General features: G+C 39.5%; 1 protein-coding gene and 1 pseudogene across 1 annotated transcript in view; one reads left to right on the top strand and one right to left on the bottom strand.

Annotated features, from left to right (window-relative positions):
* Positions 1 to 26421, top strand: part of ZNF704 (zinc finger protein 704) — a 371808-nt gene that overhangs the window by 12517 nt on the left and 332870 nt on the right. The window lies entirely within an intron of this gene.
* LOC118834684 lies at positions 11318 to 11656 on the bottom strand (annotated as a pseudogene).

Below are 26421 nucleotides of genomic sequence, written 5' to 3'. Positions count from 1 at the left end.
GTTGGGGTGGTCAGGGAAGGAAGCCCAGAGAAAATGGGATGTGAGCTGAGATTTGAAGGGAAGGTAGGATTTGAGAGACAGAGAGAGAGAGAGAGAGAGAGAGAGAGAGAGAAAGAGAAAGAAGGAATTTCGTGTGACAAAACTGTGGAGACACTGAAATTCATGTTGTGGTAGAGAAGACCAGTTTAGCAGAAGCAGATGACTGAGATACCTTGGGAGACAGTAGATTCCCCCTTCCCAAAGTCTTTAAACAAAAGCTGGAAGATCACCTGGTGCACATGATGTAGAAGGCAGTCTTATTTAGGTGGCTAGATTAAATAGCCTCTGAGGTCCCTTACAACTCTGTAACTCTGCCTACTTAATAAAATACAGGCTCTCCATGCTAGAATCCAAAGCCCTTCAGAAAGTGGCCCCAATCTACATTTCCAATCTTATCCTCCCTTACTATCCCTCACATAGCCTATGTTCCAGTCAGATTGGAATATTTATTGTTCCCTGAACGTGCCTTATCTCTTCCACCTCCATAAATTTGTTCATACCATTTGTTGTACATGGAATCTACCACACTCACTGCATCTACTTCTACACCTCGCAAATATTTTTCAACCCCTTGCAAACCAGGTTCTAGCCCCAGGATTTGACTGAAACTGCCTTCTCTAAGATTATCAATAATCTCGTAACTGCTAAATCTAATGACCTTTTCTCACGCTTCCTCCTTTGAACATTTAGCAGAATTTAAAACTGATAACCCCATCCTCCCAACCACTTCTTAGAGATGTTCTTCTCCATCATCTTTTATGAAAAGGCTCTCTCTTAGCTCTTTTCCAACCTATCTCATAGCTCATTCTTATTTGCCTCATTAGCATATCCTTCCCCTTAATCATAGGTGTTGCCCAACACTCTGGCCTGGGCATTTTCTTCTTTTTTTTAAACTTTTATTTATTTATTTAATTTATTTAATATATTTAGTTTTTAGCATTGATTTTCACAAGAGTTTGAATTACAAATTTTCTCCCCATTTCTAACCTTCTGCCCACTCCAAGATGGCATAAATTCTGGTTGCCCCGTTCCCCAGTCAGCCCTCCCTTCTGTCACCCCACTCCCCTCCCATCCCCCTTTCCCTTACTTTCTTGTAGGGCAAGATAAATTTCTATGCCCCATTGCCTGTGTATCTTATTTCCCAGTTGCATGCAAAAACTTTTTTTTTTGTTATTGAATGTCTGTTTTTAAAACTTTCAGTTCCAGATTCTCTCCCCTCTTCCCTCCCTACCCACCCTCCCTAAGAAGATAAGCAATTCAACATAGGCCACATGCGTATCATTATGTAAAACCCTTCCACAATACTCATGTTGTGAAAGATTAACTATGTTTTGCTCCTTCCTAACCTATCCCTCTTTATTGAATTTTCTCCCTTGACCCTGTCCCTTTTCAAAAGTGTTTGTTATTGATTACCTCCTCCCCCTGTCTGCCCTCCCTTTTATCATCCCCCCTTTTTTATCTTCTTCCTTCTTCTTTCCTGTGGGGTAAGATACCCAATTGAGTGTGTATGGTATTCCCTCCTCAGGTCAAATCCGATGAGAGTAAGATTTACTCATTCTTCCTCACCTGCCCCCTCTTCCCTTCCTACAGAACTGCTTTTTCTTGCCATTTTTATGCGAGATAATTTACCCCATTCTATCTCTCCCTTTCTCCCTCTCTTAACATATTCCTCTCTCATCCCTTAATTTGATTTTATTTTTTTAGATATCATCCCTTCATATTCAACTCACCCTGTGCCCTCTGTCTCTCTCTCTATATATATATGTATATATATACACACATATACATATATATACCTACATATATACATACATAGACACACATATGTGTATATATACATACATATATATATATGCATATTCCTTTCAGCTACTATGATACTGAGGTCTCATGAATCATACACATCATCTTTCCATGTAGGAATGTAAACAAAACAGTTGAACTTTATGTTACCAGAATGGCCTTTGTTTTCTTTGAGTGACTCAGTTTATCTCATTGAGCCTTGCTGGGCCATGCCTGGGATCAGAGAACTTCCTGTGTGACCTCTTCCGGGGCAGGAAGTCCAGAGACTCATGCCAGGAAGCAGAGAACTTCCTGTGTGATGAGTCATGGGGCTGGCTGAGGGGAGGTGTTAACTCCAGAGCCATGCCCTGTTGGCTGTTAACCTAGTCTGCGCTTGGGGGAGGGGCCAACTCAAGAACCAATCGGCCCTGGTCATTCAGGCGGCACTTGATGATGTCAAAAACTCTATAAGAGGGGACAGGTCAGCTTAAAGAGTCTCTTTCTTTTTCTGGTTGGCTCGGGAGCAGTGGCGAGCGTGACTCTGGGCCAGCCCTTACCCTTGGGCTGAGCCCAGATGTTGGTAACTATGAATTGTATTGGGTCTGTCTGTTGATATTTGTAATTTGTTTGTATTTTGTTTTTAAGTTCGGGGTGCTGGTTCTTTTCCCCTGGACTAAATGAATGTTCTGAACCTCAGGGTGCTGGCTTTTTCCCCTGAAGTAAGTGAATGAAACTGTATTTGGTCTGTCTCTTGATGCTTGCCTATATGCTCCCCTGACCTAACTGAATGCTAACTGAATGCTGGAGTTTTTCCCCTGAACTAAATGAATGTTGTCTGTATGCTAACTGAATGCTGGATTAAAGTAAGCTGGTCAACCCCTTCACCGTGCTTTCCTCATTTAAGCAGATAAAAAGAACCTGTGCTTTCCCAGCATTCCGGTAGCCTCCTGGGTGCCAGCAGCCTCCTGGGTGCTGGGTGTGGGGGGGATCTTACGCCCCCACAGAAGCTACTAGCCGGATTGTTAATACGCATGTAGGAATGTAAACAAAACAGTTCAACTTTAGTAAGTCATTTATGATTTCTCTTTCTTGTTTACCTTTTCATGCTTCTCTTGATTCTTGTGTTTGAAAGTCAAATTTTCTATTTAGCTCTGGTCTTTTCACTGAGAAAGCTTGAAAGTCCTCTACTTTGTTGAAAGTCCATATTTTGCCTTGGAGCATGATACTCAGTTTTGCTGGGTAGGTGATTCTTGGTTTTAATCCTAGCTCCATTGACCTCTGGAATATCATATTCCATGCCCTTCGATCCCTTAATGTGGAAGCTGCTAGATCCTGTGTTATCCTGATTGTTTTTCCACAATACTCAAATTGTTTCTTTCTGGCTGCTTGCAGTATTTTCTCCTTGACCTGGGAACTCTGGAATTTGGTGACAATATTCCTAGGAGTTTTCTTTTTGGGATCTTTTTGAGGAGGTGATCTGTGGATTCTTTCAATTTCTATATTGCCCTGTAGCACTAGAATCTCAGGGCAGTTCTCCTTGATAATTTCTTGAAAGATGATATCTAGGCTCTTTTTTTGATCATGGCTTTCAGGTAGTCCAATAATTTTTAAATTATGTCTCCTGGATCTATTTTCCAGGTCAGTGGTTTTTCCAAGGAGATATTTCACATTGTCTTCCACTTTTTCATTCCTTTGGTTCTGTTTTATAATATCTTGATTTCTCATCAAGTCACTAGCTTCCACTTGCTCCAATCTCATTTTTAAGGTAGTATTTTCTTCAGTGGTCTTTTGGACCTCCTTTTCCGTTTGGATGATTCTGCCTTTCAAGCCATTCTTCTCCTCCTTGGTTTTTTGGAGCTCTTTTGCCATTTGAGTTAGTCTATTTTTTAAGGTGTTGTTTTCTTCAATATTTTTTTCAGTATTTTTAGCAATTCATTGACTTGTTTTTCATGGTTTTCTCGCATCCTTCTCATTTCTCTTCCCAATTTTTCCTCTACTTCTCTAACTTGCTTTTCCAAATCCTTTTTGAGCTCTTCCATGGTCTGAGACCAGTTCATGTTTTTCTTGGAGGCTTTTGATGGAGGCTCTTTGACTTTGTTGACTTCTTCTGGCTGTATGTTTTGGTCTTCTTTGTCAGCAAAGAAAGATTCCAAAGTCTGAGACTGAATCTGAGTGCGTTTTTGCTGCCTGGCCATGTTCCCAGCCAACTTACTTGACCCTTGAGTTTTTCAGCGGGGTGCGACTGCTTGTGGAGTAAAGAGTACTTTGTTCCAAGCTTGAGGGGATGCACTGTTGATTTCAGAGCTATTTCTATACAGCCAGCTCTGCCACACCAGCACTCCTCCTTCCCCAAGAACCGCCAACCAGGACCTGACGCAAATCTTCAGCAGGCTCTGCACTCCTGCTCTGATCTGCTACTTAATTCCTCCCACCAGGTGGGCCTGGGGCCAGAAGCAACTGCAGCTGTAGTTCTGTAGCTGCCCACCTCTGCTGCCCCTGGGGCGGTGGCTGAACTGCGAACTCTTTTCACTCTGTCCCAGCAGCTTTTCCCACTAACCTTCTCTGTTGTCTTTGGTGTTTGTGGGTTGCGAAGTCTGGTAACTGCCACAGGTCACTGATTCAGGGCGCTAGGGCCTGCTCTGCCTGGCTCCTGGTCTGGTTGGTCCTGCCACTGCCCACGCTGGGCTCCGCTCCGCTCCCAGCTCCGTGCAAGATAGACCTCACCCAACGACCACCCAACCTGTCCTGGTCTGGAGCCTGCTTCCGTCTGCTATTTTGTGGGTTCTGCAGTTCTAGAATTTGTTCAGAGCCATTTTTCATAGATTTTTGGAGGGACCTGGTGGGGACCTCACGCAAGTCCCTGCTTTCCAGCTGCCATCTTGGCTCCGCCCCTAACTCTTCCCCATTTCTTATAGCACAATAGTATTACGTTCATATACCACAACTTGTTCAGCCATTCCCCAATTGATGGGCATCCCCTTGATTTCCAATTCTTTGCTACTGCAAAAAGAGCCACTATAAATATTTTTGTACGTACGGGTCCTTTTCCCACTTGTGTGATCTCTTTGGGATACAGCCCTGGAAGTGGTATTGCTGGGTCAAAGGGTATGAGCATTTTTATAGTCCTTTAGCTATACTTCCAAATTGCTCTCCAGAATGGCTGGATCAGTTCACAACTCCACCAGCAATGTAACAGTGTTCCAATTTTCCCACATCCTCTCCAGCATTTATCATTTTCCTGTTTTGTCATTTTAGCCAATCTGACAGGAGAGATGTGGTACCTAAGAGCTGTTTTGATTTACATTTCTCTGATCAGTAGTGATTTCGAGTGTTTTTTCATATGCCTATAGATACCTTAAATTTCTTCCTCTGAAAATTTCCTGTTCATATCTTTTGACCATTTCTCAATTGGGGAATGAGTTGTATTCCTATAAATTTGGTTCACTTCCCTGTATATTTTAGAGATGAGGCCTTTATCGGAGACACACGTTGTAAAGATTTTCTCTCAATTTTCTGCTTCCCTCCTAATCTTTGTTGCATTGGCTTTTTTTATACAAAAACTTATCAATTTAACATAATCAAAATTATCCATTTTGCATTTTGTAATGGTCTCTATCTCTTGTTGTGTCATGAATTCTTTGCTTTCCCATAAATCTCATAGGTAAACTATTCCTTGTTCTCCCTAAGTATTCTAATCTTAATCCCTGTCTACTTCTGTTCTTCTTTTTCCCTTTCTTTGGCTTTCCTTCTACTGAACCAACTAGAAATTGCTAATTCAGACATAGTTTTTCTGTTTTCCCTTTCCAGAGGTATTTAGAAACTGGAATTTTCCTCAAGTCTCTTACATGCTGTCTTCTATTGTCCCCAAACCTCCTACAGCTGGTTCCATTTCTGGCTCCATTCACCAATCCTAGGCTTCATCCTCATCACTGAAGTCACCTCTTTGGACCCTCTTATTTCTGCTGTCTTCCTCTTACCTTTAATTCTGTGCTCTTACCCTTCTTGGTGGAAGAGGTTACCTTGGTAGGACCCTGTCAGGCCAAGTTCCTGGCTTGTTTATTTTCTCTCATCCCTTCAGATCAATTGGGGGGAACCCTGGTTTTCAATTCCCCATTATATCTAACCCATAGCCCCAGTTGCCCCTGACCAAGCTTCCTGGCTGTGGGGAATCATTTTAAGATTTTAAGCAGGAGAATGGAAAGATTGATCTGGTGGCTTTGTATATAATGATTGGAATGAAGCATGAAGGCATGGAGACCAATTAACAAGTTTCTAGCCATGAGGTTAAAGACCTGATCTAGTAGTATTTGTGGTAAAGGATAGAAAGGAACAGGCTTCCAGTAGCTCTTTTGGGTAGTAACTAGCCAGCACATTTCAGCTGCGTTTTAAGGTCATAAAAGAGAATGCTTTTCTTTTTGTTTGCTATAGTAGGAAGACAGGAATAAAAATGATCTAATAGCAAATTATGTAGATAAATTTAAAAGAAGAGGTGCTAGGACATGTATATGTTTGATACCACTTAAAATGGAAACAATATCCACCGTGGCACTATTACTGTCTACTCTAACTTGTTTAGTCATGCCTGACTTTTTGTGATCCCTTTTTGGGTGGGGTTTTCTTGGCAGAGATATATTGGAGTCATTTGGCATTTCCTTCTCCAGTTCATTTTACAGATGAGGAAACTGAAGCAAACATGGTTAAGTGACTTGCTCAGGGTCACACAGCTATTAAGTATCTGAGGGCAGATTTGAACTCAGGAAGACAAGTCTTCCTGATTCCAAGCCCAGGGCTCTTTGCCACCCAGCTGCTCACTCTAACTTTTAGCAGTAGTGTTTGATATGGCCGTGAAAGGCCCTTTTAATAGTTTAACACCTTTATCTTGTTTGTACAAGCTTGCCCCAGCCTAGTCAAAGGCTGCTGATGGATCGATGAACATTGCCTATAGTCTCAAGTTGCTTTTAATTATTTTCTCAATGAATGCAACACTGTTTAAGGTTGATCAGTAGCTGAATAATTTTGCCTTTGTGTGAATATATCAGCTTGAGAAATAGTCTTGAAATTAGGAGAAAGCTGGCATATTGTATATTGATATCTTTTGTTTTTATATCATGCTTTCCATCTTTTTTTGTCTTTTTTTTTACTGTATTTTGTTACCATTTTTACAGCACTTTCAATTTTGAATATATTTTTTCTCCTCCTAGCTCCTCCATAGGGATCTATCCCTTTTAACTTAAAAAAAAAAGAATGAGAGGAAAGGCGGTTCATCAGAACTAAAACACCAACTAAGTAACTAAGTCTTGTAGTATATGAAATATTGAATGAATGTCTCAAAATATATTTAGAAATGTGAGACAGTCCTGGATCTTGAGGAGCTCACATTTGACTAGGGAAAGATAGCACTTAAAGGAGGTTTTACCTTTAGGGCAGTTGAAAAAGCCCACTCTTTAGGGTGCAGCATCAATGCAGATGGTAATACATATTCTTGACTGTCTTAGTCTTAGTCTTAGTCTTAGTCTTAGTCTTAGTCTTTAACCTCTCTGAAGAAGGGGAAGAATTTTTTTTTTGTAATGCTCAGGCTTGGTCTTTATTACTGTATTCAGTTTTATTTTTTTCTATTTACTTTATTTTCTATTTTTATTTAGTCACTGTGTATATTGATTTCTTGATTCTGCTTATTTAATGTATATTAATTCACATAAACCTTCCTGTCCTCCTCTGAATTTTTCATTTTTCTTATGGCATAGTACCACATCCCAACAATCACATATCACAGTTTGTTAAGCCATTTTCCCATTGATGAATATCCACTTTATTTCCAGGTTTTTGCTGTCACACACACACACACACACACAATACTACTGTGAATATTTTATATACATGTGTATGTGTATATAGGACCTTTCTGTCTTTGATTCTGACATAGGAATGGAAAGAATGTCTCACAAATTGATCAGGCCGTAATTTGGTGTTAAGAATCGCTATAGTAATAAAATACTCTTACATAGCACTTCAAGATTTAACCAAGTGCTTTTTTCTTAACAGTCTTGGGAATTTTGTTATTTGAAGAGTGTGAACCTCGTTTTATGGAGGAGGAGCCTCAGACTCAGCGTAAGTTATTTGCCAGTGGAAGCTTAAAAATGTCACATAGTTCACAAGTGTTTGAGAGGGACTCCTAGGATAACCAGGTTTAGAGCTACAAAGGAATTTAGAACTCACCTCAAACCAAGATCTTCTCACTCTGACATTTCCTTCACCATACCAGGTTGCCTTGCTGTTATACCTTTTGCTATTAAGTACAATTCTATATAAAGTGGGCATGAATTTTATGTCACATCTAGGGAACTTAATAACTTTAGTAGCTTCATTTTGTTGCTATCAGAGGATTGAAATGATCCATGAATGAGGTATTCCTTTGAGAACCATCTTGTAGGGAACCTTGATCATCTTTTCATAAGAGATTGTGTTTACAATATAACTAGGTTGCCTAGTTCTATATAGTCCTGCTGTACTTGATATTTCTTTTTTTTTCTTTTTTTTTTTGAGGGAGGAAAGCAGGGCAATTGGGTTTAAGTGTCTTGCCCAAGGCCACACAGCTAGTAAGTGTGTCAAGTGTCTGAGGCTGGATTTGAACTCAGGTCCTCCTGACTCCAGGGCCAGTGCTCTACTCACTGTGCCACCTACCTGTCCCAGTACTTGATGTTTCTAAGAGGGTTTGTGTGCCACTACTACCCTTTCATTCCTTATGTTCTCTTTTCAAAAGAAGGCTGGATTAAAGTGTGAGAAACTCTTTTTCAGTGGTGATGGGAAGTTAGTACTGATTAGTAAAGAGTCTGAATTTTTAAAAAATGCCTTTTTGTTACTTCTGAGTATATACAGTGACACAAACTTGTGGCTCACAACTTGTATTACCTTTCAAGTGTGCCATAGTGAATCTATGAAGATCATTTGAAATGAGCATATTCATTGATCATATATAAGTAAATCAGATGATCTGTTATCCTAAATAGGTTAAGGACTGCACAGTAATCATGCATTTGCTTGGCAAATTCTTTCTGTGTGCTTCCCTCCTCCTTCGATAAAGCAAAGATAAGAATTCTGAAATATACTTCCATACTTCCAAAAAAGCTGTGATTATAGTTTGTAATAGCTCTGTGCCTTAATAGATGGCCTTCTAAAAATTCATCAGGTGGTAGCCAGTTTCCTGGTATTGAGCCTTTCTTAATTTACTAAGTCTGGAACCCAGGTCATAGATACATGGTCTGTTGTCTTATGAAGTCATTGGCTTCTGGTTGCTCCATTCCAATTTTCAGGCAGTTTGTTACTTGGGGAAGGTTTTGTACCTTTTGTGTCAAGCTGTTAATTTCCTTTTCAATTCTTTCTTCCATAGCTTTCATTTCTTTTTCAGTTTTTTCTCTAACTCTCTCATTTCATTTATAAGAAACATTTTAAGCTTAAAAACAAAATGACCTCTTGCTTTATCTCTTCTAGTAATTCTCATTGGATTTTTGCCCAAATTGTGTTTTTCTTTGAGACTTTGCTTTTGGAGTCATACTCTTTTTCTGGGTTTGTGTCCTGAGAATCCATGTCACCATAATAGTTGTTTTTTTTTTGTTTGTTTGTTTTTTACTGTGGGATTCTTTTTTTGTTTGTTTCTTTGTTTTCGCATCCTTCCGTACTTCTTCCTGACTTTAGACTTGATATTATGAACGGGTTCATCACTCTTCTGGGGAGAATGTGTAAACTAAAATTTTGCCCTTTTGAGTTCTACTGCTGATCACTTGGTTATTGAGACTCATATTGTGTTATTCCAGGCTGTCAGAGACAAGTCAGGCTGGAGGCTTGTAGGCTTTCAGTGCTCCTCTTGTGGTCTGCTCCAGGGTAAAGTCTTCTTGGTGTCCTCTTGGTTTTTAAGTTCCTGTTTTGTGTTTAGGTCGGAGCAGTATTAGACTGTTGCTAGATTGAGTCCCAATCAGCCATCTGGAAAGCTGTACTGGTTCAGAATCATAGGCTCTCCTTTGTCTGGGATTCCTGCCTTGGTTATTTCTCTGGAGGCTTCACATTGGGCTAGAAGCTGGAACTGAGACATCACTTTACTCCAGGGATCTGAGACACACTACTGCTACTTATTTCTTAATTTATTCCTAGTTCCTACAACCACTTCGTACCCTGGAGTACCACTCGGGTAATCAGGGCATCTTTTTAGACTACCCTGTATCTGTGACTTCAAGCTTAGCTGTAAGCAACAAAGCTGCTGTTGACAGCTGTTCCCGTTGTGGTGCCCTGGGATCAGCCTAGGGATGCCTTGGTAGAGGTCTGGGACCTCCTCTTGCCCTTGTGTAAATCCTCTCCTTTGTACTAAAGTGCTTCTAGTCCTGGTCAGAACCCTTCCTTGGTATTTATAGACCTATCTATTTTCCTTTTGCAAAACTGGGTTGGAAAAATGACTCAACATGACTTTGTCTTGGATTTCTCTATCAGCATTCACTCTGGTACGTTTTCTAGATCTGTTTGGAAGAAAGGATTGTTTTGCAGGAGGTGGGGTTAGAGGACAGGGGGGTGATTGGGTATACTTCTGCTACTCTGCCGTCTTGGCTTTACCCTGCATTTAGTAGAAACATAGTCTCTCAGTAGGCCTCTGCTCAAAATCTTTCCAGCTTGATGGACTCTGCCAGATTCTGCAGTCACTATTATAGAATTTAAGAGCGCAGGGTAATCTTTTCATCAAGCCATGAAACTGTATTGCATTTATTTTTCAATGTTTTATACAATCCTTTTCCACATGTCATTAACATGCCTATGAACTTCTGTAAAAACATTCTGCCTCTGACCAGTCTTGCCTTAACCCCCTTTTCCCTTTCAGTCAGTCCACGCAATTTATCAGATCTCCCTTTACTCATATGTACATACACCTCAACTCATACATACTCATATATACACATATATACATACTCATCTAGACATCTCAACTAATTTTCTTGTCTAAAATCTGTTCGTGCCTTAACTTTCCTCTTGACATCCAGTCTTGTCAACTCAGATTTTTTTTGAGAGCCCCCAAAGACTTTTATTGAGTGTCTTCCATCAGGAAGAACAATGAGAAATAATCCTCAGCCATGCCTAAGGGGAGGGTGAGGCGGAGAAAGAGGAGAAGGAAGCCTCACTCACTGGGAAGCACTGAAAAAAGAAGTAGGTTCCAGAACTAGTTAGTAAAAAAATGCTGGTGGATGAACCTTAGGGCAGAATAAACAGTAAAGACCACTTTCCCTCACCCCCTACCCCCTGCCTTCTCGAACTTGGAAAGCACAGTCCTATTTCATATGGGAGCAAGCACTAAGCTCTGCCACCCATGAGGATACGGGTGGTCCCTGTCCTTCTAAAGGATCTTCCCTACTCTCAAGAGCAGGAGAGCATTAGAACGCATGCAGCCTTGGGCAGGAAGGGACCCAAAACTAGCCATATGGAGTCCAATGGTGAGTATACCTCAACAGATGGGGGGAGCTCAGAGGAGAGGGCAGCCCTGCCACTGCTTATTCTTTTGGACCTGCAGGCCAGCTTAGGTGGCCACCTCAAACACTTCTCAGACCTCCTCCTTGGTCTTGGCAGAACACTCAAGGTAGCCAAAGGCGCTGATCTGATTCGCCATATCCCGGCCCTTCTCTGACCTCACAGTTTCCTGCTTCATCTTGGCCAGCTCTCTTCAGGTATGCTCTTCCTGCCTCAGGTCCTTCTTATTTTCCACAAGGATGATGGGCACATTGGGACAGAAGTGCTTTACTTCTGGTGCCCATTTCTCAGGGATGTTCTCAAGGCTGTCTGGGCTATCAGTGGAGAAGCACATGAGGATGACATCAGTGTCGGGGTAAGAGAGTGACTGAAGTCAGTCATAGTCTTCTTGCCTAGCTGTGTCCCATAGTGTCAGCTCCACCTGCTCCCAAAACCTAGTCCAGAACTCATAGCAGCACAGTCATATCTCTGGCTTCCCAGCTATTTAACTCATTTGACAGTTCAGTAAAAGACAGTTGACATTTAAAGGATATATCAATACCTTAAGGATCTGTGGTATTTCAGTGTGCGTTCTCTGTTCCCTGGCCCTCTACAACCTTACCTAGTAGCTGGTCTTCAAGATTTACAGTGGCTAATAAATTCACCAGCCTGCTGCTAGCAGTGGTGATGTTTCTCCAAATCTTGTTAGATTTGTCCTCAGGCAACAGACATACTTTGTGTTGCTGGGTCCATACCTGAACTGTTTCCAGCTTGGGCAGGGCCTGCCAGAGCTTGTGTTCTCCTGGCATAACTTTCAGGAAATCACTGTCACCTTAATATAAGGATGAGACATTAGAGGAGGGTATTAAAAAGATCTGTCCTCCCTAAAGTCCTACTCCCTTGCATCATCTTGGCATAGAGGTGGCCTAGGGTTCCTTGAAGATTATGCCAGAGGAGGACAACATTTGGCAGATTCTGCCATGCTGGAAAAGCTTTAAGGGGTCCTGGCAGTAGACTGTGTCTGCTTTATGGGAGCTGAATACAGAGACACTCATCACCAGTAGTTTGGCCACTTGGGGATGACTACTTTGGCCACAACAATGCATAGAGCAAATATATATATATAATGGCCCTCAATTTTATGTGGCCCTGTTGGGCTTCTGCAGGATAAATACGGGCAGAAAGTGCTAAGAATCACAGTTTTTAGGTCAGCTATAAATGCTTATACTCTAAAAGTGAGGCCAGTATGTATTTTGTACATAGTTGTTTGTATGTTGTTCCCTAGACAGAGACTATTTTTCCCTTTCTAGTATCTCCAGTGCTTAATAGTACCTGGCACATAGTAAGCGCTTAAGAATTATTGACTTGATCCATATCCAGTGATCAGAAAGTGAACCTACTACTGGAAAAACTGAGTATATCCATTGTTACATCATCACTGCAAATGAAACCAGAAAAAGAAGGAAGTCGCAGCTAAATAAAAGGATTTCTTTTATTCAACGAGCATTTTTAGAAAAAAAGAAAAGGCATAATCAAACGCAAGCTTCTCCAAGTCTGTTTCTTTCAGAGTTTGATGGCGGCAGTGACATGATCACAATGCAGATCTTTGTGAAGACCCTGACAGGGAAGACCATCACCCTGGAGGTAGAGCCCAGTGACACTATTGAGAATGTCAAGGCCAAGATCCAGGACAAAGAGGGCATCCCCCCTGACCAGCAGAGGCTCATCTTTGCAGGCGAGCAGCTGGAGGATGGCCGTACCCTGTCTGACCCAATGAAGGAGACTGTGAAATTGTGGCTGAATGGTAGAACTATGACAGAGTAGTGTCACTAAAATCCAGGGAGAAGAGAGTGTCCAGAAGAGAGTGAGTGATCAGTAGTATTAATTGCTTCAGAGAGCTCCCAAATGATGAGAAGTGAGAAAAAGGCCGTTGGATTTGTCAGTTAACATCATTGGCAACTGTGGATAGAGCAGTTTTAGCTGGGTAACAATATCTGAAGCTAGATTACAAGGTTTTGAGAAGTTAGTGGAAGGTGAGAAAGTGGAAGCAAGGCGTCTAGAGAAGATTTTTTTTTAACCAGGAGTTTAGATTTGAAAGAGAGAAGAGATATGGGGTATTAGTCTGAGGGGGTGGAAAGATCAAGTGAAAATTTTTCAAGGCTGGAGAGAGCATAGGGAGATCTTGAAAACTAGAATAAGAGAGATGATTTATGGGACAAACAGAAAAGACAGGTTGATATTCCAGTAGATTGAAAGCTTCTTGAGGCAGAGACTATTTTTGTATCCTTAATGTCTAATAATTCCTTCTACATGGTGGGTCCTTAATAAATGCTTGTTGATTGTTTGAGTGAGGGGAGTTGATAGGTTTGACTTGTCGTAGGGAAGGCAGGGAAGTGTAGAATAACTGAAAACTACAATGAGGACAGAGAGTAGGTTTAGGAGGAAGTGAGGAAGTGGAAGTTATGATCAGAGGAGGAATTGCAGTTTTAGATAGTGAAGCTCAAACATTGAGGGTGATGGTGAGATCAAAGTATGACTATCCTTGTTTGTGCCTGCAGTAAAGTGAAGGCACAAATCGTAGGAGACTATGAGGTTGATGAACTATGAGGCAAGAGTACTGGTGGGGACGTTGGCATCAAATTAAAATCTCTGAAAAGGGTTGGAGAGGAAGACTGTGAGCCAGGTTTCAAAGTCCTTGAGAAGGAGGGAGAATGATCTGGGAGCTAGTTAAAACTCTAGATGGCAGTGAACCTCAAAAAGAGGTTGCTGAAAGAGGACACATTAGTTCTTCTTGGAGAGATAAATGGTGGAATTGATTTTTATCTCATATTCGGAGGCAAAAAGAAACATAATTTCTTAGGACTTTTGGTCCTCTTGTACTGCAGTGCTCATGGTAAGAATTTACAGAAAGATGAACAGGAAAATAATTGCAATTTATGTGCCAACATCAGCTTTAGAAAATAAAGAGGTGGACAGATTCTTTGAAGAACTTGATAAGACCCTTCATGTTAAATCAATATATATTTTACTTCTCAGTGACTTCAATTGCAAAGGTGGGCATAGGTGAAACAAGTGAACAATATCTTGGAAAATATGATAATATGATTCACAAATAAGGACTGAGAAAATCTAAAGGCTTGTAGGCTGCACAGAAGCTTCATTCTTATACGTTATAAATATTTTCTTTGAGAATGGAATCAGAAGGTACTAGACAGTGAAAGAATGGAAGAGCATGACAGAAAAGTGGAACACTGTATTTTGACAAATAAGAAATGAGGGAAGGGGAAAGGGAACACACATTTATTTATTAAGCACATATTACGTGCCAAGCTTTGTACCGTTTTACAAATATCATTTCACTGGATTCTCAGCACATTATGTACCTACTATATGCCAGACACTGTGCTATTTTATAAATTTTACCTCATTTGATCCTCACAACAACCTTGGGAGATTGGTACTGTTATGTCCATTTTACAGATGAGGAAACTGAGGTAGACAGCCATAAGTGACTTAGCCAGGATTCAGTTGTTTCAGTTGTATCTGACTCTTGGTGACCTCATTTAAGGTTTTCTTGGCAAAGATACTGAAGTGGTGTGCCATTTCCTTCTCCAGCTCATTTTACAGATGAGGAAACTCAGGCAAACAGAGGTAAGTGACTTGCTTAGGTCATGCAGCCAGTAAGTATCTGAGGCTCGATTTTAACTCAGATCTTCTTGATTCCAGACCCAGCACTCTATCTTCCCTTCCACTTAGCTGAGTCATTTACGAAGTGGAAGTCTGAATTGGCTTCTAGTAAGGCTACTGACATGTTAGAGCAAAGATCAAAATGAATATAACACCAGAAGAATAAAAATGGGGAAAGATAAGACATGAAATTAAAACAGTTTCAACTTGATTTTATAAGTTATTGATGTAAAAAAATGGAAAATGGTTGGAGAAAAGGACACTGGCACCAACTACTGTATAATAATTTCACCTAAATTTAAACAATGTAGATCATTTGTCACAATGAGCAGACTTTTATGAGATCCTTAAAAGCATCTTAGTAAGCAAATGCTTGATTTAATTGCTTAGTGGAGAGAGTTGGCAGCCAAGGCCAAAACCAGTTTAGAATATGATTTCACTGGTAAACTATTACAGAGAAGAAGAGTGGAAGATTATGAGCAGTATCACCTCATAAAACATTGAGAAGTAGTGGAGGGGGAAACAAAAAGATGAAATAAAGAGAAGAAAGATGGAAAATATCTGTAAATATTTTCTCTATCAAGGATCATGGAGCTACCACTTTTGTACTTTAGAATCCCAGAAGTGCTTCTATAGGAAATGAAATAGCACCGAAGCAAACAAAGATGAGAAAAGCACCCAGCACAGACTAAGTAAACATAGGGGAAGCACATGCTGGAGGTGACGCAATGTTGAAGGCCTTTAGGGATCAGTTCTCAAGTTAGCTGAAAGAAGGAGAAGATGCCAGAGGAGAGGAAAAAATCTTAGACCACTCTATTACCCGAAAAAGACAACTGAACAAACAGCAATAATACTGACCCAGGTGCTTACTTTTCATCTATTCAAAGTTTTTATGATAATAATTTATATATAAATTGGGGGTACCTTTTGAGGAGGGCATTGGAAAGAACTGGCAGGATTTCATAGGTGATATTCCACAGTAGACCATTTCTTTAATATCACATAGTTAAAAAGAAAGATGTAGAGATACAGCATTCCACTGTGTTTATTTTTTGTTGACCATAAAAAACTTGATTCAGTAGAGAAAAATGCCAATGTAAAAGCTTTCCAACAAGGTGTCTGCCATGTGTATTGTCAACATTGGATGATTCTTCCAAAGAGCTAACAGACTGAATCTTGTTTGATGACCCTGTAGGACCATTAATTTCAAATGAGACATAAACAAGATAACATATACTTGCCAAAGTTGCTTGCTACTTTCATGGAGGAGATCCAGAAGAGGAGCCAAGTTGAAGACAAATTTCCTTTGAAGTCCTATAATTACTTTTGTTTGTAAATGACATGCTCATTGAATATAGTCCTGGAAAATTGCGGAGCCTCCTAAATGAGATTTATAATCACCTAAAAGAATTTGACCTAACTCTCCATACAGGAGGAGACAAGTGGATGAAAAACGTCTATTGTCCAGGCTGTGATATGCAATTAGATGAACAGCAGAAAGAGTGTATTCATAAGTATACACACCCAAAACCACATGTATACATGTATGTGTGTACACATATATGTACATTTATGTATATCTTATACACATACTGCAGATGGTCATTGAATAGGCTTTAGAGTTGAGCAGGAAGAAGAGAAGAAGATAGATTTCCTTTTGGTAACTACAGAATTCTTCTAATTACTTCAGACCTCTTCCTGAAACAGAGGCCCAACTTTTTAATGCCAATATTCTTTTTGTAAGATATGCCCATGAGTCATTTAATGCCACAGTTTCTGAAATTTAAAATCACTCAAAGGGCAATAGAGAGAGACATCGTGGGTGTAACCAGGCAGCTGTAACACATTACAAAGGAGGCACTTTGAAGAATTGGTGTTAAGGGCATTATCAAGACATATATGAGCAAAAATAATTGGTTGGCTGGTCACATGATGGGAGTGAAAGATAACCAGTGGACAGTTCATTTGCTCCATCAGTTGCTGTGAGATGTTAGGAGGAATGAAGAAAGGCTCCTAGGAAGTTGGGTGGACCCTCTTCTAGATAATTTGTGGACAAGAGTTGTTTAAGATGGGGTAGCAGAGATGGTTTGTAATATAGTGCATCTTTGGAGGGAAACACCTCCAGAAGGTGGCAGAATATTAGAATGTATCTCAAAATTATCAGAGACCTCTGAGTACCACTGATGTTTTAAAAATATTTTATTTTTCCCCAATTACATATAAAACATTTTTTAAAGGTTTGAGATCCAAATTCTGTCCCTCCCCCTCTTCCCTTCTCCTCCCTGAGATGGTAAGCAATCTGATATAGGATAGATATGGGCAATCATATAAAACATTTCCCATTAGTCATTTTGTAGAAGAAAACTCAAACCCCTGAAAGTGAAAAATAGTATGCTTGTGTCTATATTCAGATGCCATCAGCTCTTTCTCTGGAAGCAGATAGCATTTTTCATCACGAGTCCTTTGGAATCGTCTTGGGTCGTTGTGTTGCTGAAAATAGCCTAGTCATTCATAGTTGATCACCATACAATGTTGCTGTTACCGTGCCGTACAATGTTCTCCCTGTTCTGCTCTCTTTGCTCTGCATCAGTGCATGTAAGTCTTTCCAGGTTTTTCTGAAATTATCTTGCTCGTCATTTCTTATAGCAGCACAATAATATCCCATACCACAGCTTGTTCAGCCATTCCCCAATTGATGAACATCCCCTCGATTTTCAATTCTTAGCCACCACAAAAGGAGCTGCTATAAAGATTTTTGAACAAATAGGTCCTTTCCCACCTTTTTTTAAAAATCTCTTTGGGATACAGACCTAACAGTAATATTACCGTTGATTTTTAATTAAAAATAATAGTTTCTTTGAAACTTTAACATGCAGGAAGTCTAAACAAGCTGAAAATAAATTATTTGTGAAAAGTCAGTAGATAAAGTGCTGGATCTGAAGTTCAGCAGACCTGGGTTTGAATGTTTTTTTCCTCTGTATTTTTCTACTTGTATGACCATGGGCAAATCATTTTTCCTCCTTAAGTCTCAGTTTTCTCATGTAAAAAGTAGAGATAATAATATCTGTGATACCTGTCTTAAGGTTTGTTGGGAAGCTCAAATAAGCTCATCTGTATTAAGGAAGAAAGAAAGGAGGAAGGAGACAACTATTTATTGAACACCTACTATGTGCTTCCAGTGGGTAAATGTATATTGATTAATTGATTGATGGCTAAATGCTTTACAAATATCTCATTTGATCTTCATAACAACTCTGGGAGAAAGATATCCCATTTTATCCCTATTTTACAGATGAGGAAACTGAGGCAGGCAGAGTTTAAATAGCTTGCCCAGGGTCGCATAGCAAATGTCTGAACTTGAATTTGAACTCAGGTCTTCCTGACTCCAGACCTAACCCTCTACTCCCTGTGCTACCAGCTACCAAAATGCTTTTATGTAATATTCAGTTATTACTATTACTTGGTTTGTTATTTATTCACTGCCCCCTGTGTGAAGCCGTCCTATCTTTTAACCCCTCTGGGTCTCAGCGTACTCATTTGTAAAATAATAGGGGTTGGATAGGGTGATCCCTGAGGATCTCTTCCAGTTATAACCTGTGATTCTCAGGATTGTTAATATTTCATATATCTACCTAAGGAAGTAAAAAAGGCAGTGGAAAAGAAGTTTGAATCAGAATATTTCTACTTCCTGCCCAATAACCCTTGATTTGCAAAGCAGCTGGAAATCTGTTTCTTTTGTAGCTTACAAAGGCTGAGAGGGGCAGTGGACAGAGGAGCAGGGAGGCTTTCTGAAGAGGCTTTTTGGGGGTGTGTGGAGAGGTCCAAAATACCTACTCTTTATTATTTTGATTTTTAGAACCTCCTGCATCTCAATGATTCCAAGTACTCCTACAATGGCTTTCTTTATAATTTTTCTATTGTTGTTTTATGTTGATGATATGGAGAGGCCCCTAAGTGCTGATGTGGAGTCAGGAAGACACATGTTCAGAGCCAGCATCAGACGCTTACTAGCAGTGTAATCTTGGGCAAGTCATTGAACCTTTCTGGTCCCCAGTTTCCTTATCTGTAAAATGGACATCATAATAACTACTTCCCAGAGTTGTAAGGATCAAATGAGCAATTTGTAAAGTGGCTTTGCAAACCTTAAAGTTCTATATAAAAGCTAACTACTATTATAATGTACATTGAGCTAGATTCTCTCCTTTTAACGCAGGATGGAAAAAATAGTACCTGTGATACCTGTCTTAAGGTTTGTTGGGAAGCTCAAATAAGCTCATCTGTATTAAGGAAGAAAGAAAGGAGGAAGGAAACAACTATTTATTGAACACCTACTATGTGCTTCCAGTGGGTAAATGTATATTGATTAATTGATTGATGGCTAAATGCTTCACAAATATCTCATTTGATCTTCATAACAACTCTGGGAGAAAGATATCTTCTTGGGTGTGAATGAAGGATGCATTCCTTCTCATGAGTTCGTTAGCATGTCCAGTTGTGTACTTGGCTATATAGGAGAATGCCTTGGCTATTGTCTTCAGCCATTCTCTTGTGGGAAGCTGCTTTGTAAACCTTAAAGCATTATATAAATGTGAGGAGGAGGAGGAGTTGTAATTATTACATATCCATAAGAAAAGCCCAGCTGACCACTTTTGGAATGTGTACAGTTAATGGCCCTGGTTAGAAGTATAATGATGCCATCTCAGTGCTAACATTCTGTAAATAGGTAGCATAATTCTGAGAATTTATTCAGGGATGTACAAGGTATTCCTAAAGTCTGGACACATAGGCAAAAATGCATATTTTCAAGAAATGAAATGAATGAAATTTTCAACAACATTTTATTTAATTGGAATATTAACAAATAACATCTTCAATATGATTTCCATCATTTGTGATCCAAAGGTTGATGCGCTTTGCAAGATTCACGTGAACTCGATGCAATATCTCCACATTTCCTATGTGTCCAGACTTTAGGGACACCCTGTATTTGCTAGTTGCATGCTTTTCAGCCTAGGGCTCATGCCCAAGTACTCTGGACATAGAACTGCAATACTTGTGCCTAGAGGGTGCACCATTTTCCACTCATTGAGTGGGATGTGCCCAACATCCTCACCCCTGCCCTAAACCATGCTTATCTGAGTTCACTTCCTCCTCTCCTTTTCCTCATTTAGTAAAATAATTATATCTATCCTATATTGTGAGGAAAAATATCCAGGACATTTGTAGATACCTCCCCCTTTTCCCCCACCATTTTCCCATATATTCCAACTCAATTTTAAGGTTATCGAGACCATTTTTCCTTGTTTTCCTGAAGTAGCAAGGCTGGAACTGAGATACTTCAACTTCAAAGATGGCAGCAGCCTCAGATTCTCCACTGTGTTGCCTCCAGTGGCAGAGAGGAAGGAGAGAAGAGATGTGTTTGTAGATTTTACATATTGTGGCAAAAAAGTGAAAACAACTGGCATTTTCACAACGAGAGGTATCTCATTGTGGATAGGACATCTAAGAATGTGACTTCTTAGTCATTGCTTACCAAATATGCAGTGAGAGATGGATCTGGACATTTGCTGGAACATCCCAGACCCTGTGGCACTACCCATGCCTTCAAGTAGAATTTTAAACTTAAAAAAAAATAGCTAGCATTTGTAGAGAGCTTTAAAGTTCGAAAAGTGCTTCACAAATGTTTCTTATTTGGTTCTCACAATAACCTTGGGAGGTAGGTGCTCTTATTATCCCCATTTTATAGTTGAGGAAACTGAGGCTAACTGAAGCTGAGAGACTTGTTCAGGGTCACACAACTGAGTGTCTGAGGCAAGATTTGAACTCAGCCCTTCCTGACTCAAAGTCCAGTGCTCTGTCTACTTCCCCACCTAGCTACCTCTGTTATTATTTAATTGTTTTCATCAGTATACACAACTAGACAGCTAAGACCTAGACATTATGCTTTTTCCTTAGTAGTTTTTGGGTTTAATTCTTTCACTAATATCCTGAACTCTTAATTGCCTGTTTAGACACAGCCCAAGTCTGTTTTAAATATCCATCCTCACACTTAAGGATACAAAGAAAATGGAATTTTCTGTGCTTTTCAGGAGTAAATGCAAACTAGGAGCTCAACTTTTCATGGCAAGAGAACTGATCTGTGGATTTTATTTGTTAATAAGCTTTTGGTTTACGACTGTGATATAGCATAAAAACGAACATTTCTAGATGTATCCTTGATTATTTTGGAAGTTAGCCCAACTTCATATCAAACACTTTCTGACTTTTGTTTGCTATCTATATAGATCTATATAGATACAGATATCTATCTATATGTATGTATATTGAATCATGAATATATGAATATTGAAAAGGTTTTTCTCCATTATAATGTTTCTGTTCAAATAATGGGTAAATTTAAAAAAAAGAATCACAGAATTTTATTCCTGGAAGTAACTTCTTAGATTATTTAGTTCAAAAATCCTCATTTTGCAGAAGAGGAAACAGGCCTGAACTTGCTCAGAGTCACACTGCCAATTCATGACAACCAGAACTGCCTGACTAGGAGTCCGTGTTCATTTCAGTCTACCTTCATAACAGCTGTTGTCCCATTTGAGTCAGCCATCCTTATTACTGTACCTTCCCCACTCAGACTGTTTTTCAGATTGGATGAGGGTACCCTATCCACTGTTCTGTCAAATTCTATCCTTTCGTCATCTGTTTGCTTAGGAAAGGAGGTGAGCACACTGTTGCTCTAGATCCTCAATCTCTCTCAAATTGGTTTGAGAAGGGAGTAAATGTTTATTTTTATTTGAGGAGAAAATTTTAGGTCTTTTTTTTTAAAGGTAGCTTTTAGGTTTGGTGATAGTGTTTCCCTGTTATTTTCTGTGTGTATGTGTATATGTGTGTGTATGTGTGCATGTTTATAAGACAAAAATCAAAACTTGTTTGACCATTTGAAAGCATTTTAAAATGTGGTTGAAATTCTTATGTAAGCACCTGGATTCAAAGAATATTTTTTGTATGCTATCCTGCTATATGCTTTGCAGGATACAAAAATGAATGAGGTAGTTCCTGCCTCTTAAAATTTGGGAAGCCAAGTCACAAATGAAGCTAGACAGTTTTCTCTAGATTAAGCTTAGGAAATAGAGGCATGCGAAGAGTAGAGATAGCCAGTTATGGTGTTTCAATTTAATTTAAAAAATATGTATTAAGTGCTTATTACATGCAAGACTCTTTGCTGTTAAGTACTTACAAATATGGCACTCTGCTAAGCACTGCAGATACAAAGGAAGACAAAAACTATGGCCTCTGCCCTGAAGGAGCACAAATTTTAATGAGGGATACAACATGTGAACAGCTATGTAAATAGCAGGTGTGTATATAGGGTAAAGTAGATGTAATTTCAGTGAGAAGCGGAGAAGGTGGTGAAGAGCCTGGAAGAGGCCTCTTGCCTGAGGTTGGATTTGAGCTGAGTTTTGAAAGAAGTGTGGGAAGCTTGGAGGCAAAGGGAAGGAAGGAGAATGTTCTAGGCATGAGAGAGAAAGCTAGTGGAAAGGTGTAGTTGGGAGATAGATTGTTGTGTGAGAGGAACAGTAAGAAAGTCAGTGTCAGTGGATTGAAGAGTGTGTGGAAGAGAATAAGAAAGGGAGGGGAAGAAAATTGGAAAAGTCAGAATGGATCAGGATGTGAAAGTTATCAAAAGCCAAACAGAGGATTTTATAGTTAATCCTGCAGGTGCTAGGGAGCCCCCAGAGGAGACTACTGACACGGTCAGACCTGTACTTTCAGTAGATCGCTTGGGCAGCTGAGTCATGAGAATGGCCTGGAGTAGGGAAAGATGAGACAGGGAGACCAATCAAAAGGCTATTGCAATAAACCCAGGTGGTGGTTATGTAGGTAGAGAGATGTATAGGAGAGATGAAGGTATAGAGGAGTTGTAAAGATAGAAATGACTGGTTTTGACAAGAATCATAAAGTGAGCGAGAGTGAGGCGTTGAGGTGTTGTTGGAAGGGATAAGAAGATAGATATAACGCACTCAGTTCTCTCAGGGAGCTAATGGTTGAATGTTGCGCCATTCTTCATGTAAAATGCTCTGTGACACTTCCTGGCTTCTATCGAGTCCCACCACCTTCTTCCAGAAGCCTTTCTCAATCTTCCTTCATTTTGGTGCTTCCTTTTTTAGAGTACCCTTGGTGTATCCTGTATAGATCAGATTTGTACATAGTTGTTCGCATGTTGTCTTCGCCCATAGACTGGGAGCTTCTTGAGAGACGGGACTGGCTTTTGCCTTTCTTTGTATCTCCAAAGCTTAGCAAAGAGCCTGGAACATAGTAGGCACTTAAGAAATGCTTGTTGATTGGCTGACTGAGTTGGGGGGGGGAATATGTGTTCACAAATAACTATGATAAGAGAGAGAAGTGCAAAGAAGCAGAATGACCACAAAATGGAAATGGAAGCAAAAAACTTACTGTTGTGAAGAGCAGCTGTGTGGTGCAGCGGCTATAGTGCTAGGCCTGGAGTCAGGAAGACTTGAGTTCAAATCCAGCCTCAGATACTTCCTAGCTGTATGACCTTGTGCAAGTCACAACCCCTACCTCAGTTTACCCTACTGTAAAGTGGGGTTAAAAATAGCATCTACCTCCCAAGGCTCTCATGCAGATCAAATGAGAAAATATTTATAAAGTTTGCTTAGTGTAGTGCCTTGCACATAGTAGGTCCTATATAAATGCTAGCTGTTATTACTATGAATTAAAAGGATCAAGTTTGACTTGGGAGTAGAAAAAAGAAAATGTGCTTCTGTCTCTTTTGCAGAGGTGGGGAACTATGAGTGTGGAATATTGTATATTGATTAGTTTTGATGAACTACTTTTTTCCCCCTTTTCTTTGTTATAGGATTAGGGAGGTCAGGGGGATACATTTGGAAATTGAAATGATGTAAATATATATTATATATCAGATGATTAATATTATATATGTGCATATGCACACATGTGAAATACATACTTATACATCTATATCTATGTCTATATCTACATCTTTATGAAAAAGTTCAGGCAAAGTGGTATGAGAAATTTGAGAAAGGCGTGAGTGTTGAACTCAGAATAAATTAGACCCTATTTCAGCTTTGTTAGAAGCACTAGAAATTATTACCGCAGTCAGAAGGAAAAAAAAATAGAGGCAAGGGAGTCATGTGGGAATAAGGATTATATATGTCTACCATGTTAATGGACAGGAGAGTTACATGAAGGCAGGGAAGTTTGGAAGTTTGCCCCGTAATAAATCCTGGAATTTAGGTGATAGAATCTGTGGCCATTAGTATGTTCCTGATATAAAACTCTAGTAGTATATGGATGTTCCAGAGTTCCTGAAAAGTCTTTCATTATCCCAGCTGCCTTAGCCATGAATTTCTACCTGTAAACCTGTATAGCATTTAGTTTAAACCATACATGCTCTTTTTTATTCTGCCTTTCATTTATTTCTGTACTTATCTTATTTCTTGATACTAGACTATAACCTCCTTGAGAGCACTGACTGTGTTGTTAATTTTTGTATTTTTCCTCTGTTGCTATCACTATCCCATGTGTTCCTTGTACTGTGGTAAGTTGCTTGTAAGATCCCTTGATCCCAGATCTAAACCTTAGATTATATCTCATCCTATCCACTCGATGTGCTCAGTAAAAGTTTGCATCTAATTTATTCACCCATTATTAATCATTTCTTGAATTCTTAAGCCCTCCTTTTCATATTTTTGTGTGATATCTCTTCTAGTGGCTTTTACTCTCAATACATTCACTACTCATACTTTCCCTTAAATTTGGTATGAGTGCTTGCTATTTGGGAATAGTAGGTTATCCTTTAAAAAAATTAGCACAAAGTTGAAATCATTCTAGTTGTTAGGAAAATATTTCTCTCCTTACATATTAAAATCTAGGCATCAAGGAATCTTTGCCAACTTAAATGAAATGAAATGAATGTTTTGATTGGTTTTCCATTTTGTCTGACTTGACAGCTTTTACTTTGATTCCCATAGAAACTTCAAATGCAATCTATACATTTTCATTGTGACTGTTTGGTGGGTTAATAATAATGATAATATTAATTTCCTCTGTAATCGCTTTCATCTGGAGGATCACAAAGCATCGTACAAACATTTATTAATTCACCCCATTTGAGATAAGTACATAGTAGAGTCACCATTTTACAAATATAGAAGCAGGCACGGGCTGCATCATTTTCCTTTTGCTGTATAACAAGTCAGTAGCAGAGCTAATATGAACTCAGATTTGCTGACTTCCATGTTCCTTGAGTGTTTAAAAGCCCATTGTATTATGCAAAGGAGATTAAAATTTTAAACTCAAGCTTTTTTTTCCTAGAATAAATTAGGAGATGAAATTCAAGTTTCTGTCTTTTGTAAGGACATGAATAGTCATGCCATGTTGATCCATGTGGTCCTTAATGTTGGGTTTTTAAAAGGAATTGTTTTAGAATAGAGAACATAAACATCAAAACAGCACTAATTCCTATAACAATATCATTGCAGAGGTACAGTTCAGCAAAAGTGAGTTGGAAGGAGAAGCCAGCTACCCTTCCTCCCACTCAGGCAGTCACCTAAGCACTTGTTCTTAAGTATTTTTAGTGTACTTTTTTTTTGGCTTGGTGAAGCCTTGTCAGGGAGATTTAGGGGGAAAAAACCAGGAGAGAAAAAAGGGACTGGGAACATGTTAGCAGAGACAGGAAATTTCTCTCTCTTTTTTTTTTCCCAAAATGATTAGGCACTTGAGAAGGAATGTTTATTGTCTTCCTGCTCTGTGCACCTTTGCCTTCTTTGGTTGATGATGATTACTTGTATTTATATAGTTTGTCGTACTTCTTGAAGTGAATTTTCATAGTCAGTAAACATTTGTTAAGTGCCTACTGTGTGTCAGACCCTTTGCTAAGCACTGGGGATAGAAAGAAAGGTAAAAGATAGTCCCAGCTCTCAAGGAGCTCTCAGAGTAATGGGGGAAGTGACATGTACACAACTGTGTACACATAAGCTACATATAAGATAAGTTGAAAATAATCAACAGAGAGAAAGCATTAAAATTAAGAGGGATCAGGAAAGGCTTCTTGTACAAGGTGGGATTTTTACCGTAGCTAGAAGAAAGCCAGGCATCAGAGATGTGAAGGGAGAACATCCCAGGAATGGGAGACAGTGAAAATGACCGGAGTTGGGAACAGCATTTTGTTTTCACAACAATCCTATAGGAGGAGGTCACGGTAGCCCTTCTTTATCCATACTTTATAGATGAGACTGACCCCTAGAGTAATTAAATGACTTTCTAAGATCATGTGCCAGAAAGAGCTGGGACTATAAGCCAGGTGTTCTTACTCTTAGTGCAATGGTTTTGCTGGCTTTAGTCTTTCCCTTTATACTGCTTTTTCATTATTTTCTTTGCTGGTTTTCTCTA

Source organism: Trichosurus vulpecula, chromosome 1, assembly GCF_011100635.1.
Source record: "Trichosurus vulpecula isolate mTriVul1 chromosome 1, mTriVul1.pri, whole genome shotgun sequence".
Taxonomy (NCBI): domain Eukaryota; kingdom Metazoa; phylum Chordata; class Mammalia; order Diprotodontia; family Phalangeridae; genus Trichosurus; species Trichosurus vulpecula.
The sequence above is the reverse complement of the archived record's forward strand: the minus strand, read 5'-3'. Positions and strand labels throughout refer to the sequence as shown.